Raw genomic sequence first — 18,444 nt, 5'->3', positions numbered from 1 at the left:
CGACCCTCAGTTTCCCTGGACTGTGAGTATTCAGACCCTGTGTGTTTCTTCCACAGCATGAGGGTGGGCAACAGACATTTGCACCTACTCTCATGCTTTCTTGGATTGCCCACTGTCCAAAAAATGGAACATGCCAGCAATCTTCCAGTGACCTCTGCCTGTTAGAGAGGAAGGAAAGGCATAGGACTCGAGACCTCTCGACGATGGCTAGCTGGTTTCAATTTTCCAGGCAAGCGAGACAATCTGACACTGTTTCAAACATCCACCAAATACATGGGGTTTGTTGTGCCATAGTATATGTGAGATAGAGTTTAGAATGTGGAACTGGGATCACCAAAAAACAAAAAGCTAAAATGGGAGATGCTGGGGATTTGACAATGTGCAGAAGCCAAGATGTCCCCCTCCTCCACACTTCACCCTGCCCCCACCTTGGCTCTCAGCCCCACTCCCTGCTTCACACCAGTGCAAGGCTTTCCTTACAGCAGCAGGGCCTGAACACACCCCCATACAAATCTTTTCCCCGAAGGAGGAGGAGTCACAGGCTAGAAGGAAACCACTAAGGGATTTGTAGCTGAGGGTGGCTTAGGCTTTTCAACTAGCAAATCATTTGATATGAGTGAAATCATAATGACTTACTACTCAAGAAAATCCTGCTTTAAGCTTTTCAGGGCAAGAGTAAATGATCTGTCCTTTTTGTGGTTTGTTTGTTTTTTGTTTCTTTTAAGAAAGATCATTTTCAAGGGTTGCTATGGAGATTTTCATGTGCAGTTCCCAAACAAAAACACTACTTCTGGTGAGAGGAAAAATGTAAAGCAGATGTCAACACACGGAGGAAAAATGAAAATATTACTCCATTCCTAATCAAATATACTGCAATAAAGTGGATTTATTCGTAAGTCCATTTTAGTAACAGTAAATAAAGTGAGAAGTTTTTAAAATTTATTTTTAATTAAAGCAAAATTACATCATTCTCCCCTCCTCTCCAAGCTCCCTCTCAAATTCATAACTTCTTTTTCGATAATTATTGTTTTATATATATGAATAAATATGTAAATACAACCTACTGAGTCCATTTAATGTTGTTTGTAAATGTATGTACATATATATGTTTTTAGGGCTAACCACTTGGTATTTCATAACGAATTAGGAGGGTAATCCCTGAGGAAGACTAATTCTCCCTCTCTCAGCCGTTAATGGCCTATAGCAGACAAAGTCCATTACAGAAAGCCACAACTGGTCCAAAAAACAGTTGATCTTGGTCATCCTGCCCAGGCTTCATCTATGACACAAGCCCTTATACCTAAGGCTTGGGTAGCATCAAGGAAGATCAAGAAGAAAGATGTGAGAGCCAGAGGACCAGGAAGGCTGCTATGAGATTGTGTCTTCTAGATGTGACAGGGAAGCAGCACCCATGGGATTTCAATGATAAGGCTGCCTGAACAATGACAGCACCAGCAAAAAAGGCTTTTGTGTTTCATCTACCCATGTACCCACCACAGTGACACTGATGACTTCACATTCTTTCCCAATTTTCACTCACACTCTGTTCATTTGCTATTACATATGGACAGGATTTTGTTTTTTCTTTGTGTCTCTATTACATATCATCCACAGTCTTTGCAGGTTTCTTAGATAATTTGTGATCAAAAGGATAAAAAGAATGTGGGTTTTTATCACCTGTAGGTACTTGAACACTTTTTTGAGCCTACCCCTCCCTGAGTAATGATTGGGTAAAGTTAGAATGTGACATTTCAAACATTGCTACCTTACTACAACTCTCAGTGAGTGAGATCTTTTGGATGAACTTCTAGGAGTGAACATCTTCCAACTCCTCTGTTCTTGGAGGTTGGGGTGGTGCAAGGGCCTCATGGCACAAAAGACCAACTAACCTCCCCAATCTCCATGCTGGGGCAGAACCTGGGTGTATACAGGCTGATTCTCTTGAAGTGCTCTGGTCCCATCCTTACGAGCCTTCTCTATGGAAGTTCCTCCCAAAGAGCTCTGTCACCTACCCTTGCTGGCAATATTTCCTAGCTCCTATTGGAGCAGAGAGTCATCTGGGGTCTCCTTGTTATTTTACAGCCCTCACACCATCAGTGATCCAAGTAGCTAACATGGACACTTGGAAGCTTCTGGGACAAGTTCTCAAAAAGACACAAGGGTCCACGCTGCACCCCAGCACTGGTTCCAACACATACCCAATGATGCCCAGAATGTTGTGAACTTGTATTACATTTCCTTCATCCCTGTCTCTCTCCTGGGAATTTCTAACGGTGAGGAGACCACATCATCTCCACTGAAGAGGTTTTTTTGGCTAGGTGCACACACACACACACACACACCATGGCCTTCTGTGTTGAGTTACATAGAATAAAACAAGAAGGTATCTGGGACAGAGCCCAAAAGAGCAACAAAGGCAGAAGTATCCTTAATGCTGCACATAAATGACAAAAAGCAGAGTTGCATAGAGGCCAGGAGGATTGGGCAGGGGGAAGGACTCATGCAGAGAAGGCAAGAGCTGCCAACTGACCACAGGCCTTGGTCACATGCAGGTTGTGGGTAGCCTTCAATTATGCCAGGTTCCAGAGTGCACACATCCAGCTACAGCATGGCATCAGGAGGGTAACACAGGGAAAGGAGGTCATAGATATAGGCACTATTTTCAAGAGACTTGACTGTGAAAGAGGGTGGGGGAGAGATGAGCTACTGAGGACATCATTTGGAAAGAGGAGCTTGCTTCCCCCTTCTTAATGGGGCAGATGTGAGTAAGTTAAATACTTCTAAGAATCAGTCCTGTGGGTGACCCACACTCTGGGTACATGCATCTGCCCCCACGCAGCTCCTGTCTCTCTCTGTTTAACAGAAGGGAGGCAGAGTCACTAGACTGGCAGCCACAGAGATAGACGTAAGTAGCAGGCTGACCTGAGGACCCAAGGAGAGGAATGGCTTCTAGGCTGTGTGGCAGGTGGCACAGAACAGGCATGGCAACTGCCAAGGAGTGCCAGACGCCAGATGCCCAGCTAACTTTGGCCAAGGCAAATCCAGGGGAGCTGTAGCCTAGAAGATGTGCATGTATTATGCATTTCTGAGCAAGCCCGGCCTCCGGGTCTGGCAACTTAGTATGACAGCCAGTCCTGGTTACCTATTTTTATCACATGAACTCCCATAGCTCAGGGAAACATGCTACCTAATTCCAAGTCCCTGTGAGGCAGGATGTGGCTGCCTGTTACAGGCAGACAGCTGCAAAGGTCCTTAGGTATCATCTAGTCCCACACCTGATTTTCCCACAGAAAAACTGTAGTGCAGACTAAGCCTGAACACAAAGCTTATCCCTCAGAATTCCCCAGTGGTAGCCTCAATGTGTCCTGGGCTACCCCACCAGCTCCATTAAGCCCCTGCTATAGGTGAAGCTGTAAGTAGAAATACTTGATTTTTTAAAGCAACATGTCTGCCTACTTACTGACAAAACTTGTAGCCTGGAGGTCACTCAAAGAACAATGGTACCTTTGGATTCTGGAGAAATTGATTTTCTAGATTTTCTAGATATGGAGAAAATGATTTCTTCTCTTGCGTACAGTAGCAGCAGGATGCTGAACTAAGTCAGCAGAGGATGTACTGTACCACCCTATTTTCCCAGCACTGGGTTTAATGTGTTTTTTTACAAAAGTCTTTAAACATCTCCCTAGCCAATAAATATCAACACTTTCAAATGGTGTATGCACCTAGCTCCCTTCTTCCTAATAAACAGGTCAAAAGGTGAGTTGGTGGTCTCTGGATCTGAGAAGCAAAGCTCAATGTAGTAGTTGAAAGAAAAAGTGAGACAAACGCTCCCATGGTGTAGATCAGAAAATATAATTCTGATACCACAGAAAAAGAAAAAAAATGTTCCAAGTGTAAGAATGTGAATAGCTAACTCAATGTCCTAGTTTTGAAAACTAACAAATGCATTAGCTGTTAAGGATAATTGTGTTACAATTCACAGACTCAGAGAGGCTAAGTAACAAGGAAGGCAATTGATCTCTCTGAAAAGAGGAAATAGATTTTGTGGGTATACTGGGGGATACGTCAAGTGAGGATGGGAAAAGGAGGGGTCAGGCAGGCAATGGGAGGGATGAAGGGAAAGATATCTGGAACTGGGGAGGTATTGGGGGAGAGGATAATGTAGAAACCTACAGAAGTGAAAACAATCTATGCGAGTGGCCCTAGAAAGGTCTCCTAGAAATGGTGGATGCAGAACCAAAAGTATCCATCTTCTATAACAAGGCAAGACTCGTAGCAATAGGACTGGGACACCCATCAAGCCACAAAACCTTCAACCTACAATCTGTCCTTCCTGCAAGATGTGCTGGGGTAATGGTGGCACAGAACTTGTGGGAGTGGCCAACTAATGACTGGTCCAACTTGAGACCCATGCCGAGAGGGAGCCCATGCCTGACACTTTGTGGATGGCCAGGAAGCAGAGGCTGGTCAGTCTGAGACCTAGGACAGAACCAAACATGACTGGCAAAAAAAAAGGTCAATGAAATGATTCCTAATGATTTTCTACCACACTCGTAGACTGGGGCCTAGCATAATCATCATCAGAGAAACTTCTTACAGCAACTGATAGGAGCAAATGCTGAGACCCATAGCCAAACATTAGGCAGAGTTTAGAGAACTCAGTGGAGGAGGGGGCAGGAGGATTGTGGGATCTAGAGTGGTCAGAAACACCACAAGAACACGACACACAGAATCAACTAAGCAGGGCTCACAGGGGGGTCTCAAAGGTTGAAGTGACAATCATGAAGCCTGTATGGGTCTGAGTTTGGTCCTCTACATACACCTTATGGTTGTATAGCTTGGTGTTCTTATGGGACTCCCAACAGTAGGAGTGGGGGATACCTCTGACTCTTTTGTCTGCTCTTGAGACCCTTTCCCTCCTACTGGGTTACCTTATCCAGCCTTGGTATGAGGATTTGTGTCTACTCTTATTTTAACTTATTGGGCCATGTCCAGTGGATATTCCTGAGAGGCCTACTCTTATTTAAAGGCAGACAGAGGAGGATCTGGGGAAGTGGGAGAGATACTGGGAGAAGTGGAGGGACAGGAAACTGCTGTTGTGACATGATCTATGAGATAAGAAAAGAATAACTAAAAATTAGAAAAAGAAAACAAAAAAGTAGTACATCAGAGACTATGGACTATCAGTGAAACTCTAGGAATGTGGGCCACAAGCCTATTGCATCTTCCCAAGAGTGCTCTGAGTGTGGTGACCAACAGTTCACAGCCACAGTGGTCTCACAGCCAGAGGATGGAGCACCAGAAGCAAGAGAGGCTGGAAAATAACTCACTCCCCAGTATGCAATCTGAACTTCGGGATGCGAGCCTAGACTCCCAAGGAAGTAATTCACCTAACCCTACACCGCTGACTTACAACTTCCTGATCAACATTCCATCCATCCACCTTGGCCTCCCCAGAAGACACACAGCAGGACATGAGAAAAATCAAAATGGGTAGGGGAGAGGGAAGGAGAGTCTATCTTAATACAGATTCTAAAATCTCTTAACCTCCTGAGGCATTTCCAGACGGGGTAGTATCTTTAAGTGAGATCCTAGTACGCAATGTCTGGCAAGCATAAGCCTCTAGGTGAGTTCCTGCAAAGCTGTTCAATGTGCAATGTGTCTACAGCTAAGGATGCCAAGTACAAAGGACAGGGGCCATTGAAACCTCCAGCCTCAGGTATACAGGACTACCTTGTGCCAACGAAATTTACACCCCGTCCCATCACTCATCTCACTCAACCCCCACCCTAGTCCACCAATACGAGAAATATACAAAGTCGTGATGGATATAATCCCTTTCAACTATGGGGTCACAGGCGCTCCCTTCCTCTCCACTATGACAGCTGCTTACAGCCTTCTGTCCTCCAACCCTCTAGCTTCTACTGCTGCCTCGTGGGCATTATGACCTCATCTGAAGTGTTTCAGAGAAAACAAGAAACCATGAGGCAGGGATTCCAGTCATACCCTGGCGTCACTCCATCCAAAAGGTCCCCATAGAGTTCCCCCAATTTCCGTGCTATTGAAGCATCTCTTCTGCACTCAACAGACCAAGGCTTATGGAGATGGTTCTCATTCCAGCTCCACACGGCTTCTCAGGCATTCACTTCCAGCCCTTTCTCTCTTAACCCCAGCTTCTCCATTCAAGGCTCTGCCTTGGCATTCACAAATACTCCTCCCTCCCTCATGAATTCTCCTAGGTGCCTAGCCACCTCCAGCTCTCACCTCTTCCCACTCCAGAACCTCCTTTGAGCTATTTGCTCATTGGCCCACTCCTACTACTTAGTTCTCAAGTCTTCCAAGTTGGTGCCCCCAAGAGGACTTTTCTTTTGCTCCCCAGCAACCTGGCCAGTCGCATGCCTGCTTCTCTCAGAAGACTGGAACACTGTGAACTATTTTGCTTCTTCTTCAGGAATCCATGCCCTCGGGGACATCTCTGCTCACTTCCTGACCCTCTGGCCAGCTTTTGTAAGCTCTCCTTTAGATGTTCCTTTAAATGTCACCATCCTTTACACAAAGGAACTGACCTAAATGTAAACTTCAGTTCACTTTAATTTTCATACCAGAAACTCCCTTACCCACTACTCTGGTGTGAATATGTTCCCCAGATCTCTACCCCCAGACTGCAGCTCTGCTCAGATTTCCTGTCCCATATAAAGGTTTCAACAGTGCTCCAAATCAGCAGGACCAAGGATCAACCAGAATCTGCCTCATTAAGGCACATGGCCCTCCCTCCTGACACAGAGGACCCCTAACCCCAGAAGATCCTCCTTCCTGATGGTCTCTTCTTAAAAAGTGGCATGTCAACAAAGAAGTCTTTAGTGCCAAAGACATGAGCTTGTCCCTTACTTCTTCCTTACCTCCTGCCTCCACCCAACCCAACATGGGCTGAAGTCTACCAAATCTGTCACCTGAATATGCATGAACTCCACCTTCATCTCTATTTCCTCCATCCTAAGCCAGATTAACCATGACTTCTGTTAACGTGGAGCTCCCCAAAGCACCTCAGATTTTCTACATGCTCCATCCAGCAGTCAATCATGAGAACAGTGCTGGAAACACTTGTGTCACTTTTTATGACCCTTGGAGTCTCATTTACCCCCCCCCTCTGGCACCCTGGTCTTCTTGGTACTGAGAATGGGTTGTCTTGCTCCAGGGGGCATGGCATGATACATCAAGGACACAAGGGGTCTTTCTGGGGACAGAGCTGTTTCCAGAATCTTCAGCGAGAGTGAACATACTTCTGTTGAGAGGAACAGGGAGTCAAAAGGGGGCTCAGTGTGCTCAGCACTCAAGCTGGTGCCAGCAAGGCATGGGGAATGGATACTGGATGGAGAAACTGAGGCAGAATCCCACTCAGACAAAGTGGAAAAACAGAACAAGGAAAGAAAACGAGATGACAAGTACCTCTACACCTTCAGCAGGTAAACAGGACCCTGTCATACCAAGTAGAAAAATCGTAACTACAATTCTAGCCCTGGCCAGCTATAACCTGGGGCTGCCGTCATCCATGGGCCTTAATGCTGACTTGCCAGGAACAGAGTAGAAGGCAATACACAAAAACAGCAAAGAGGCCAATGAAGGTAGATAACCATAAGACAATCGAGGCGCTTTCCCTCCAGGTGCGATTGGTGTACCCTTGTACTGCACCTTTTACTCATATGCCCATTTGCTATTCACCGGAAGTTCCTCAGTTCACCCAGAAAGTCCAATCCCCCAACATCCCTGAAATCACCCCTCTCCACAGAGCAAGGACTGTCTTGGCATCAGCTGGAGTTAATGATCATATTCGCCAAGCAGCAAGTCATCCTCTATGGGACTACATGGAAAGTATAGGAATGTGCAGATTTGGACCTGTGTAGAGCCCTCCTCCCCTCCCATCAGCATGTATCCCTCAGGTCCCTTCACACAATGAACACCACACTGTACCTCAAGCAGTCCTGTGCATAATGAGCCCTCACACAGACAGCTGGGCACACCACGGCATAGAACTCCGCCTCTCCCACTGCGGGCCCTTCTCTTTCCTATGTCCCTCAGCTTCTCACTGAGGCTGCCCCCTTTGACTTTGTTTTCCCCCATGATAGAAAGTTATACAAATGTCCTACAGCATTACCCTGGGCTCACACTGCTTATACACATTCACGCCCACTAACGAAGACAAATAGAAATAACATAATGCTGGTGCTAGCCCAAAAGGACTCAGGTCTAGAAGCTAGAAGTGGGAGAGACCCCCAAACAAACTCTATTTCTCATATTCACAGATGTGAGAAACAAGAACTGTAAGGGGTGAGTGACCCGCTCCTCTGGAGAGCACACAGAATATCTATCTGCCCTGAGAGCACTCAGCTAGTTGGCAGCAGGTCTTCCCATCACATACCCCCAAGTTTTACATAGCACATAAAAAAAAACCATCCGTTCCTGGCACGGCTCGGAAGTCATTATTCCGTGTGGCTTCTTTTCCAGGCACATTCAAACGCTTGCTGACAGGCATTCACCCCATCCTTTCTACACTCCAGGTGCTCTAAGAACCGAACAAAAATAACGCTGAGTCAGCCATCCACCTGATGTTACAGTGTGCACAATCCAGATCAAAAAGCAAGACATTTTATCCAAGGCATCGTTGAACAACAGCATGCCAGCCACCACCGTGTCAATGAGATGCAGACTGACACAGACCAGTCCCAGCCATTGCTCAGCTACCACCCCAGCAGGGAAAACAGCACCAAAACAGACAGATAAACAAAGAAGAAGAGCGCAGGCACAGATCACCAAAGTCACAGAGACAAAAAAAAAGACAGGGTGGGCTGATCCCTGTCTTCTCGGAAGTGTCATTGTTGAGCTATGTTTCCCGTAGAAATGATTCTGCCCAGACATGGGAGAAGAGCTTTCCTGGAGCAAGAAGTGGGGTGGCCAACCCTTACACAGATCTAGGACCAAAGGAATAGGCAACCCAGAGGAGAAATAGTGTGGGAAGAATTGAGAATTGTGCACCGGAATCATGCAGAGCCTTCTGGGACCAGACAAGGAATTTTCAGTTTGTTCTAAGAGTGAAGGGATTTTATGTAGGATGAGAGAGATCACTGGGACTATAGTCCCAAAGCTAGAGAAATACAGAAGTCATCTCTCTGGAGTAACCAATGAGAGCACCATGTCTGTGGGAGGCACACACAGGACAAAGAGGGTCAGAAAGCAGGACTGTAGGGACAGTGCCAACTGGTCTATCGCTCTTGTGCCAGACATCTGCTGTGAGGTGGCCTGAGCAGGGAGGTGCACGCCTTTGGAGGTGGGCTGGTCACACATTTGCTTATCACTGTCCTTAAAGACAAGCTTGTGTTCCAAGGTCACTTGCTTGCGTTTAATAGATGCGTGGCTGGAGAATCTTAATGTTCCTGTTGCAGGTAGCAGCCCATGAAAGATGGGGCTCACCTGAGAGGAACCAAAGTTCCTCAAGACATGGTAAGAATGTGTATAACACACCCTGTGCTGCTCTGGGGAGGGAACCGGGGTTGCAGAGGAGGAGTCTGGCAGGAAGGGGCTCAGAGGCCCAGGGACACAGCAGGACACTGACTCCCAAGCAATATTCGAGTTCTCACTGTCTCCTGTGCTTAAAGTGGATGTCCACTGGGAAGGAAGCTGCAGCTCAGGTTATAATCAAGGAGGCCGTAGCTAAGAAGAAAAAGAGGCAGTGGTGCACCCCACATTATATGTGTGGGTCCCTCACAGAGCCATTCAGAGTAAAGGGAACTCTGTGCTTCCTGTGGCAGCAGCTCCTCCTGCCCTCCACAGTAGACAGAGGCTGTCGTCCCCCCCCCCCCAGTTTACAGACACAGGAAAGAAGGGCAAAAGATGGAGCTGTGCAGGACAGGCTGCAGGACTGTCGCCTTGCTTAGGGTAACTATATTAAGAGGTAGAGTGCATTCATAGCCCTCTCACCAAATAAAGAAGATCCACAGTGATACACTGCCCTTTTAAAATAGGGGGCAAGAAGAACTGGAAAGTAAATGGATCTCAGGACATCCTGGGAAGGCACCAGCACCTTTAGCCTGCTCACTCCCTTTAGTTCCCCTTTCTAGGATCTTCCCTAACCACCTCCCAGCTTTTTGTTTTTATTTTTCTAATCCCGGAAAGTCAGTATCGAGACAAGGAAAAAAGCTGCCTGTGCCCCTGCAGAGCCCTGCCCAATTGGGCTCTGAGAACTGGACCACAAAGAAGCTGCCTAGACCATCACCAAGCCCCTGAAAGCCAGGAGAAAGTGAGGGTAGCCCGGCATTTCTGTAAGTGTCCGATGACACTCACTTTATGGTTCTCTCACTTCCGTCCGGGCCTCCCTCCCTGCTACCATAACCTCTATATTCCTGGAGCCATGAAAAATAGCCTTCTCCTCAAGTTTCCCTTTAAAAATGAACTTGCACAGAAGCTGTTGGTGAAAATGTGGACTTTCCAGACTATGCTCTGGTAACATGGAATACAATGTCCATCCCCGTCGCAATGGGAAACCTGGGCATCCATGGGCCCCTCGTCCAAAGCTCCTTCTCAGTCCCTCATCTTGAGAAGATCACTGGCCCATCCTTCTCCTCACCTTGCCTGCCCCACAGCAGTAAGCCCCAATGCTCTCCATTTCTGCCACCCCAAATTCAGAACAACTGACTACCTGTTCCTATACCATCTCCCCTTTTCAAGACCTTCATGGACAGGACCAGTAGTCATTCTATCTCCCCATAATAAATGCTCACACATGGCAGGCAGATAAGGGGCTATATACTTAAGCTGTTTTCTTATTTCTTATCACACCCAGAAAGCCAAGTTTGGGTTTTAAGGCTGTCAGATTGGATGTGTGTCCCAGAGAGAGAGGGGAGAGAGAGAGTGAGAGAGAGGGAGAGAGAGAGAGAGAGAGAGAGAGAGAGAGAGAGAGAGAGAGAGAGAGAGAGAGAGAGAGAGAGAGAGAGTTTCAAAATCCAACTATTCTGGAGCTTTGTTGATAAGAGCCAGTGATAAACATCATTTAACAAAATTTGCATCTACCATTCACTAAGAATATATATGACTCTGAAAAGTGACACAGAAAGAAAAACTAGTGGGTTTGACCTCGAACAGAGAGAAGTGACAAAAAGTTGGGGTGGGGGAGAAAGCATCTCATTCTTCATTTCCCCTCAAAATTACTGTGTGCTTTTTTGCCCCATCAAAATTCAGTACGAGGAGTTGTTGGAGAGAAACATCCTAGGTCTGCCTCAAGGAGAACTGGCAGGCAGGCAGGCAGGCAGGTGATGGAGAAATGGGGGCTGTGGCAGAGAAGAGCCTGATGGCTTCCCTAGCCTGGATGAAGCAAAACAAAGCAGAAGCCAAGGTTTGCCTTCCTTCTGTGGCAACATTATAACTTGAGCCTATGTCCATGCATTTTAACTCGTCTCCGAGCTGCCTCCTGAACCTGAACGGCGGGACTGCACCCAGAACATATGAGAATCCAAATCAGACTGCCAATCCCTTTCCTTATGTGAGCCTTTTATAGGCCTCATTCCCTTTAGGAAAAAAAAATCTTTAAATTTTTCCTATAAGAAAAAAAAAGTCCTGGTCTCCCGCCTCCTTAGTTTTTACTTCTTCCTTGCTTTTCTCTTCTCAACTCCATCCTCAACCAACTCTTTTCTGACAAAGGCTAAACAGAGTAAATGAACAAATTCTCTTCATAAAGACTGGCTGGGGGGGGGGACAATTAGGAAACCTTACTCAGAAACAGTGTCAAGACAAGAAGGCTCAAGATTTAGCAAGAGTCTTGATCATATTTAAGCTCCTGGGTGTAATCAACTTTGAAGCTATTATATCTCAAGGCTTCTGAATTCTCTGGTCAAATTCCTACTTTTGCTTAAGCAAGTCTTGGGTGGGTTTCTGTTGCTTGTAACCACAGACCTTGACAGAGATGAGCAGCTACCAGAAGAAACACGAATCAAAACAACTGTGGGCTTCCAAGTGTGTTAAATTAACTCTTAAAAACATCACAGAGAAGTGCGGGCTAAGGTGTCTGAGAGCTATTCATACATGACATTAATCATCATCGGTTGTGGTTTTGTAAAAGAAACCTTTTAATGGTCAAAATTAGGGAGAAGAGTTAATAAAACAACACATATCTCAAGCTTCAAACCGCTGGGCCATCCAAACAAAACGTCCACTCTCTTAGGCATCCTTCCAGCTCATGAGAGGAAGGAAACAACCCAGGTAGAAGTGAGACATCTTCTTCTTTTCCATTTTAAATGACAGTGACTAACGGGGAAATCTGTTGTTCCAAGTAGGAGACTTAAGGAGCAAAGGTCTTGAGAAACGTTCCAGCCTGCTGGCTTATTCCGCTAATAACTAGCAGTTAGAGCCCGAATCACATGAGGTTTCTCTTTAGACCCACCAGCACTGGCAGAGGAAGTCCCTAGCTGGGGAGATGGCAGAATTCATTTGTACAAACATTTCTTGGGTGTTGGTGCAGGTTAAAGCAATTTTAGTCTCAGGCCTTCTTAATCGCAATGAAAAAATCAGTAAACTAAAGAGGAAAGAGAGGATCGTTACATCAGGAATTTACTATTAAGGGATACAAAATTAAACCCCATATTACCAAAGTTGAAAGAGACTCATCAGGGGTCATCTACTTCAACCCTACTCTTCTATAGAAATAAGATCCAGAAATGTCCAAAGTATTGGCAAGTATTTGGCCCAAAGCTTTGAAATCAGTGATTAAATAGTCACTGCATAAAAAAATGAATTTAAGGTACCCTTACTCCTTCATACTCCTTCCATCTGCTCTTGTAGATGGTTTTGACTATATAGGTCATTCTTCAAAGGCATTTCCTCCACATCTTTGGAGGCTAAATCTTTCTGCACACAGTGATGATTCTCAAGGTCTAAACTCGGATCCTCAGCTCTAAAAGCCTCCACATGAGACAGCAAAGGTTAATTCATTTTTTAATCTGTGCATGATACTTGCCAATCATAACCCTGCGGTTATGATGAAGTTTCTTATATGTTTTACCTCCCCCGCCCCCCCCCCCCAAGTTGACAAGAATCTCCCAACAGGTCTTTTCCCACTTTACATATTGACCTTCAGGGGCACTTCTATGATCAGGATGTAAATCTCCCAGTACTAAAACTAGAAGAAACCTAACAGAACTCTGTTTATAGACAAGAGGAGCCAAGCCCTGGAGAAGTTCCTGATCCAAAGTCTGGTTAATAACAGAAGTCAGGGACAAGATCCTTCCTCTGTTTCTGTGCTGTTCCTGTGGCAAATTAGTTTGCATAGATGCTACTCTGCCTCGGGACCATAGCCCATGAATGAAAAAAAACTAAAAGAAGGTCATGACTGCTCCTAGGTATAGTGGAGAGGACATATAGAGGAAGAGACATGGGAAAGAGTCCAGAGTGGACATGACCAGAAGACTGAGCTGAGCCACGTGAGGAGAGGGGAGAGCCGAGAGAGGAAACCAGGAGCCAGGAGATCAGGAGGGCAAGAGGCCAAAAGGGCCAGTGTAGCAAAAATGGCTGCCTTATATGGGGAAGAGTGGCTGAGGGGCAGCCCAGCCCAGTCCCTAGGCGGGAGAAGTTTGGGAGGACCGTGTAACAGATAGGGACTGAGGGATGGTAGAACTTTTTTTTTTGCTCTGATATGTTAAAATAGGCACCTCAGTTAGCTGTTCGTCCCAGATTTGAGACCTAACGTACCTGAAATGAAATGCTTGACTATGGTGTCAATCTTAATTTCTATAATCCAAATATTTCCCATTGAGATCTGCGGTGAAATGGCAAATCCATCCCATTGTGAGTTCAATCAGGCAAAAGTCCACCAAAAATAAATAAATAAATAAAAAACACCTCAATCAAGTGGCAAAGGTTTAATCACAAAATAAATCCTGCAAATAACTTAGAGGAAGAGAAATAAGTGGGCAATACTGGGGAGTAGCTGGCTTGTCAAGCAGAAGGAGAGAGGGTATCCAGTAGGAAAGAGACCAAAGAACACCATGCTGAAATCTGGGTGTTTTGGGAAACCACCCAGCCAGCAAGGTAAGAATTTCTCAGAATCCAATAAAATCTGACTGAGAATCTGCAGCTTCAGGCTAGAAATATCGAAGCCACTGACACTCTGGAGGAATCCTGGCAAAAGTTGTAAAGAAGAGAAACTCGGTATGCCTCACTCATCCGCTCCACATACACAAGCGGGTGTTGCACAGGGTGAAGGCCCCGCCAGGTGAACCTGCTGTGGGGAACCATGCCTAGCTAGAGAAGTACTTACTCGTCCTTGTGATAAAGACTATGAACAAAGTGACAGGAAGCAGGGACAGTGTGGCAGGCAAGACCTGGGAGTTTGGAAAAACTAGGAAATGGGACTTCTGAGCCCACAAGTGAGGGGAGGGAAGCCCCCAGCATGAGCTGACTGGGGTGCAGGAGGGTGACTCAGGGTAGCAAACCAGGGCTGGCAGCAAGGCTAGAAGAAAGGACCAGCCTGGAGGTCAGAAAAGGCTCAGAGAACATCAAAAGGACCAACTCTAGATGCTTTGCTGAGAGTAGCTTGGAGTCCGGCAAACAACCAAGGAAGGCAAATGCTGCTGCCCCTGGAGGCAGTGAGTCAAGTTGGGAAGGTGCGGTCCTTCTCTAAGCATTTCAGTAAGCCTCTGGAAAATAGGAGCCACGGTTATTGTCAAGCCCAACACACTTGGCCAGACGCTGCTCTCGTGCTAAGAACTACTCTAGAGATGACTTGCCACTGCTTCTTGGCAACACAGTGTGGGCATCCCCTGCCTGCGCCTGGGGACAGCATGGCTCAAATACACAGAAGCAGCCTTGTCGTCAGAGGCAGCAGAAGAGCATAACTGGCCCTCTGAGGCCAGACCCTTCATCAACCCCTCCCTGCCTCTCCCCAGTGCTCTCTCCCTTTGGGCCATGCTCATCCTGTCAGCAGCACTTCTTCTCAGGACCTGATCCCAAACTCATGGATTGACACTGTAAGAGCATAAAAAGGCATGTGCCTCTTAACACCTTGGCAAGTGTCATGACCCTCCCACAGCCCCTTCCAGAGTCCTAGTCGCTGGGACCATTCCCAGCTGTTGCATGGAACTACCTTTCCCAACTGCCTCAGGTTCTAACCGCTGCCCATCAACTGCCCCCAAGCAACTGCCGCCCAGTGCCACTGTGGGGCCCCACACCACATAGTGTCACATGCCTCCTCCCCTCCTCAGTGTTTCTTGTGGTCACTTCAGTACTCATTCAAGAACTAGACACAGTGAGGCCTCCAACCCTGAACAAACCGCTAACTCAGGGTCTTATTAAGATATAAAGTTGACAGTGATCCCACAGTCCCTACCTGTCACAGGGTCCTCCTACCTGGTAAACCAGCCCCCTACCCCAAACTTTTCCAGTCCGAGCACTGGGCTGGGCTTCTCCTTTTTCTGCTCCTCTGGCCCCTATATAACTCAGCCATTTTGGCTACACCAGTCTCTTGGTTCATCTGTCTTGGTCAGCTGCTCCTCTCTTACCCTCCCTCTCTTCTCTCCTCAAATGCCCTGGCTTTCAATCTAGCCATGTCCACTCTGGACCCTTACAGATGTCTCTGCCTCTGCCTGTTTTCTTCCCTTGTATCTATAATAAAGACCCTCAACCCCTCAGGACATGTCATATCCTCCTTTTAATTTCTTTTTCATTAAAGCACTAATTCCTATTTTCTCAATAGAGCTGGGGGCTAGTGATCATTAAACTTAGGTATCTCGTGCTTTCTCAACACGTAGGCCTTTGATAAGGACATTTGTCTAAAGTGGCTAGACCAAGTATACACACGGACTTTGGACTCCCATCCAACAATGTGAGATGCACTCTCACCCTGAACTCTTGGGGAAGGGTCTAGGCCCTGCCCTATATGAAATGACAGACTATGGACACCCCCATGGAGGGCCTCACCCTCCCTGGGGGAATGAGGGGATAACGGGGGGGGGGTTGGGGGAGGGCACGGGAGGAGGGGAGGGAAAGGGAGAGGGACCTGGAACTGACTTGTGAAGCAACCTTGTTTCTTATCTAAATTTAAACTGAAAAAATAAATAAATAAATAAATAAATAAATAAATAAAGTGGCTAGAGACCGAACAATATCTATTTCTTAAAAAAAAAAAAAAAAACCTCATCAGCTCATGGGACCACTCACAAGAAAGTCTAGTCCTGAGCCTATCTGACCCCTCCTCCTCAACACTAAAATGCCCTGAATCCAGAAATCTACCACTTCAAATTTTGCATAGTCAGAACTGAGCTGCTGCAGTCAAGTCCTATCCCTGACACTACCAGAAAACATGCTTGTTCTTCTCCTGGCCTGGGTCCTTATGTTAAGCTATAGATTATTTCGATGACATCATTGCAGATTTTTTTTCCTTTGCAACCAAATTTCTTGAAAGTTTTGCCCCCTAGCTTCTTCCTTCTCAGCCCCCCTCTGGCCACTCTTTAGTCCATGTCATTCTAGTGTCTATAGTCACTGTGTGGCCCAAATCAAACACTGTGCAGGACAACAGTGAACCGCTGTTGTCAAAAGTCCTAACAGTTTTACTGTCCAACACTCAGGACATGTCCCAGGGCTGTGCATTCTGTCATAGCATTGTGTCTTACAACTCTATTTGAGCTCCTGGCATTTGCAAGATCCATTAAGGCACAATGTGAGTCTAGAGAAAGATTTAGACACATCCTCTGGCAAACATCTAATGTCTGAAGGAGACAAAACTAACTCTTCTCCAGGTGGACAGCAGAGGCCTCGGGCTAAACGAAGTCAAGGAAAAGGATGGATAAGAAGTACTCAAGGGAAAAAAATAGAAAAGACTAAAGGGATGGCTCATGTTACCAAGATTGGGGTCTTGGGGCCTATACTAGAAAACTACTTCCAGGCCAAGACCACAGGTAAGCAGCTCCAGCACTCTCCATGTCTTATCTCTATCCCTCTGTGCAGCCATTTCTTTTTCTGTCTGCAAAGTGATCCCCATTCTCCTGACTACCCTATTGCCTGCATCTCACACTCATACCCAGTTCATCAGGGTGGTCCTCCAGCACACCGGGCCAACCAGAGCATAGCCCTTTCAAGATGGGTACTGTAGCCCCTGATCCAGCAGCCAGGGCACAGGGTTCCAACTGCAGAGGAAAATGAGACTATTACTACCCTGTATAGGTTTGGAACTGGTCCTCATTGTTTATTCACGAAGCCCTCTGTCCCATCTCTGCACTGGTAGAAAGATCCTACCCACTTAATCCCTCTTGTTTCCAGGTCATTTTTGCTCAGAGGTCCTCTTGGGAAACACCAGCACAGAAATGTTCTAAGTACCTGCCCTGTTTGCAGGGTACCCACCCCCACCCCTCCCCCACAACAGTTTCCTCCTATTTTCCCTCCTCAACCTTGAAGATCTATCTACTCGGCACAGGAAGTGGCATGGGTATGGTGGAAGCTCTCTCCATTCTTTCTGGATCCTTCTCAGCTTTCTTAAAATCTTCTCCAACCTCCTCTTTCTTGGGGATACCATGTCTAAAATACCTTCAATTCTGGATGTGAGGGTGATCTGGCTGTGACATCTGTCATCCCATTGATTGCCAGGGTTGATTCAACTTATCTGGCTGGCTAGGCGGGTGTCCCCTTCCTCCCTCACCGCTCCATGTGCGTCCTTCCTGAAGCTGCACACTCGGTCAAACAGGACAACCTTCCCCAAATAGAGGAGGACCGATCTTCAGTCAAGGGTATATGAGTAGCTGTGCTCCCCTGCTAGAACCTCCAAACAAGCTCTCAAGACCTTCTACTCATTCACTTACTTAGCTAGATACTACAAGCACAGAGACTTGGGAAAACTAAACTATTTCCACAACATTGGATTCCGCTTCCTGGCTGCTAGCCCTTCGCTATGTTTGAAGCTACTTTGCTTCATGGGGGGAGGAAAGAGAAAGGGGTAATGATACAATCATATTACAATCTCAAAAACTGAAATGATTTTTTTAAAGTAATCCTCCCTCTGTCCCCATAAAAACAGTCTTCACCCTTGACACCTCTAGCCTTCTAAATTTGACTCATGGCCCCAGGCCTTAGAAGCCAGAGACTTTGGGCTCCAGAAACACACTTACCAGCAGCCTGGCACTGTGCCTCCAGTGAAATTTTCTGCTTTTAAGTGACAGCAATGGCAACAGTCAGCAGCAGTTAGTGCCAGCTAGCATTAGGGCCTTCAAGCACCTCCTGTTGAGATGCTCAACTCCTACCTTCCAGTGACCAGGAAATTTTAGCTGTCAAGCGGGTCTTGAGTGTCTGGGCTCTCAGCCCCAGGGTGGGCGGGCATCTCCAGGGAAAGCCTCCATCTCTCACTCTTCACAGCCTTCCTCCTTCCGGCCTTGGCTTTTCCCCCTCTGCCCGTGCCCTTTTTCATCTCACATGCCA

At 46.6% G+C, this 18,444-nt stretch overlaps 2 long non-coding RNA genes across 2 annotated transcripts in view; one reads left to right on the top strand and one right to left on the bottom strand.

Moving 5' to 3' along the window:
* The window catches only part of LOC110341739, a 39,610-nt gene extending 21,367 nt beyond the window's left edge, over nt 1–18,243 (bottom strand). The window contains exon 1 of the long non-coding RNA XR_002383724.2: nt 18,138–18,243. This is a non-coding gene — a long non-coding RNA (uncharacterized LOC110341739). The remainder of the gene's footprint in view (nt 1–18,137) is intronic.
* On the top strand, nt 15,211–17,960 carry LOC121138832. The gene is made up of 4 exons (XR_005875698.1): nt 15,211–15,390; nt 15,789–15,862; nt 16,776–16,934; nt 17,296–17,960. It is a non-coding gene; the product is annotated as an uncharacterized LOC121138832 (long non-coding RNA).
* Nucleotides 18,244–18,444: the final 201 nt, after the last annotated feature.

Source organism: Mesocricetus auratus, unplaced genomic scaffold, assembly GCF_017639785.1.
Source record: "Mesocricetus auratus isolate SY011 unplaced genomic scaffold, BCM_Maur_2.0 Super-Scaffold_6730, whole genome shotgun sequence".
In the NCBI taxonomy this organism is placed as follows: Eukaryota; Metazoa; Chordata; class Mammalia; order Rodentia; family Cricetidae; genus Mesocricetus; species Mesocricetus auratus.
This window is presented reverse-complemented; position numbering and strand designations above follow the sequence as displayed.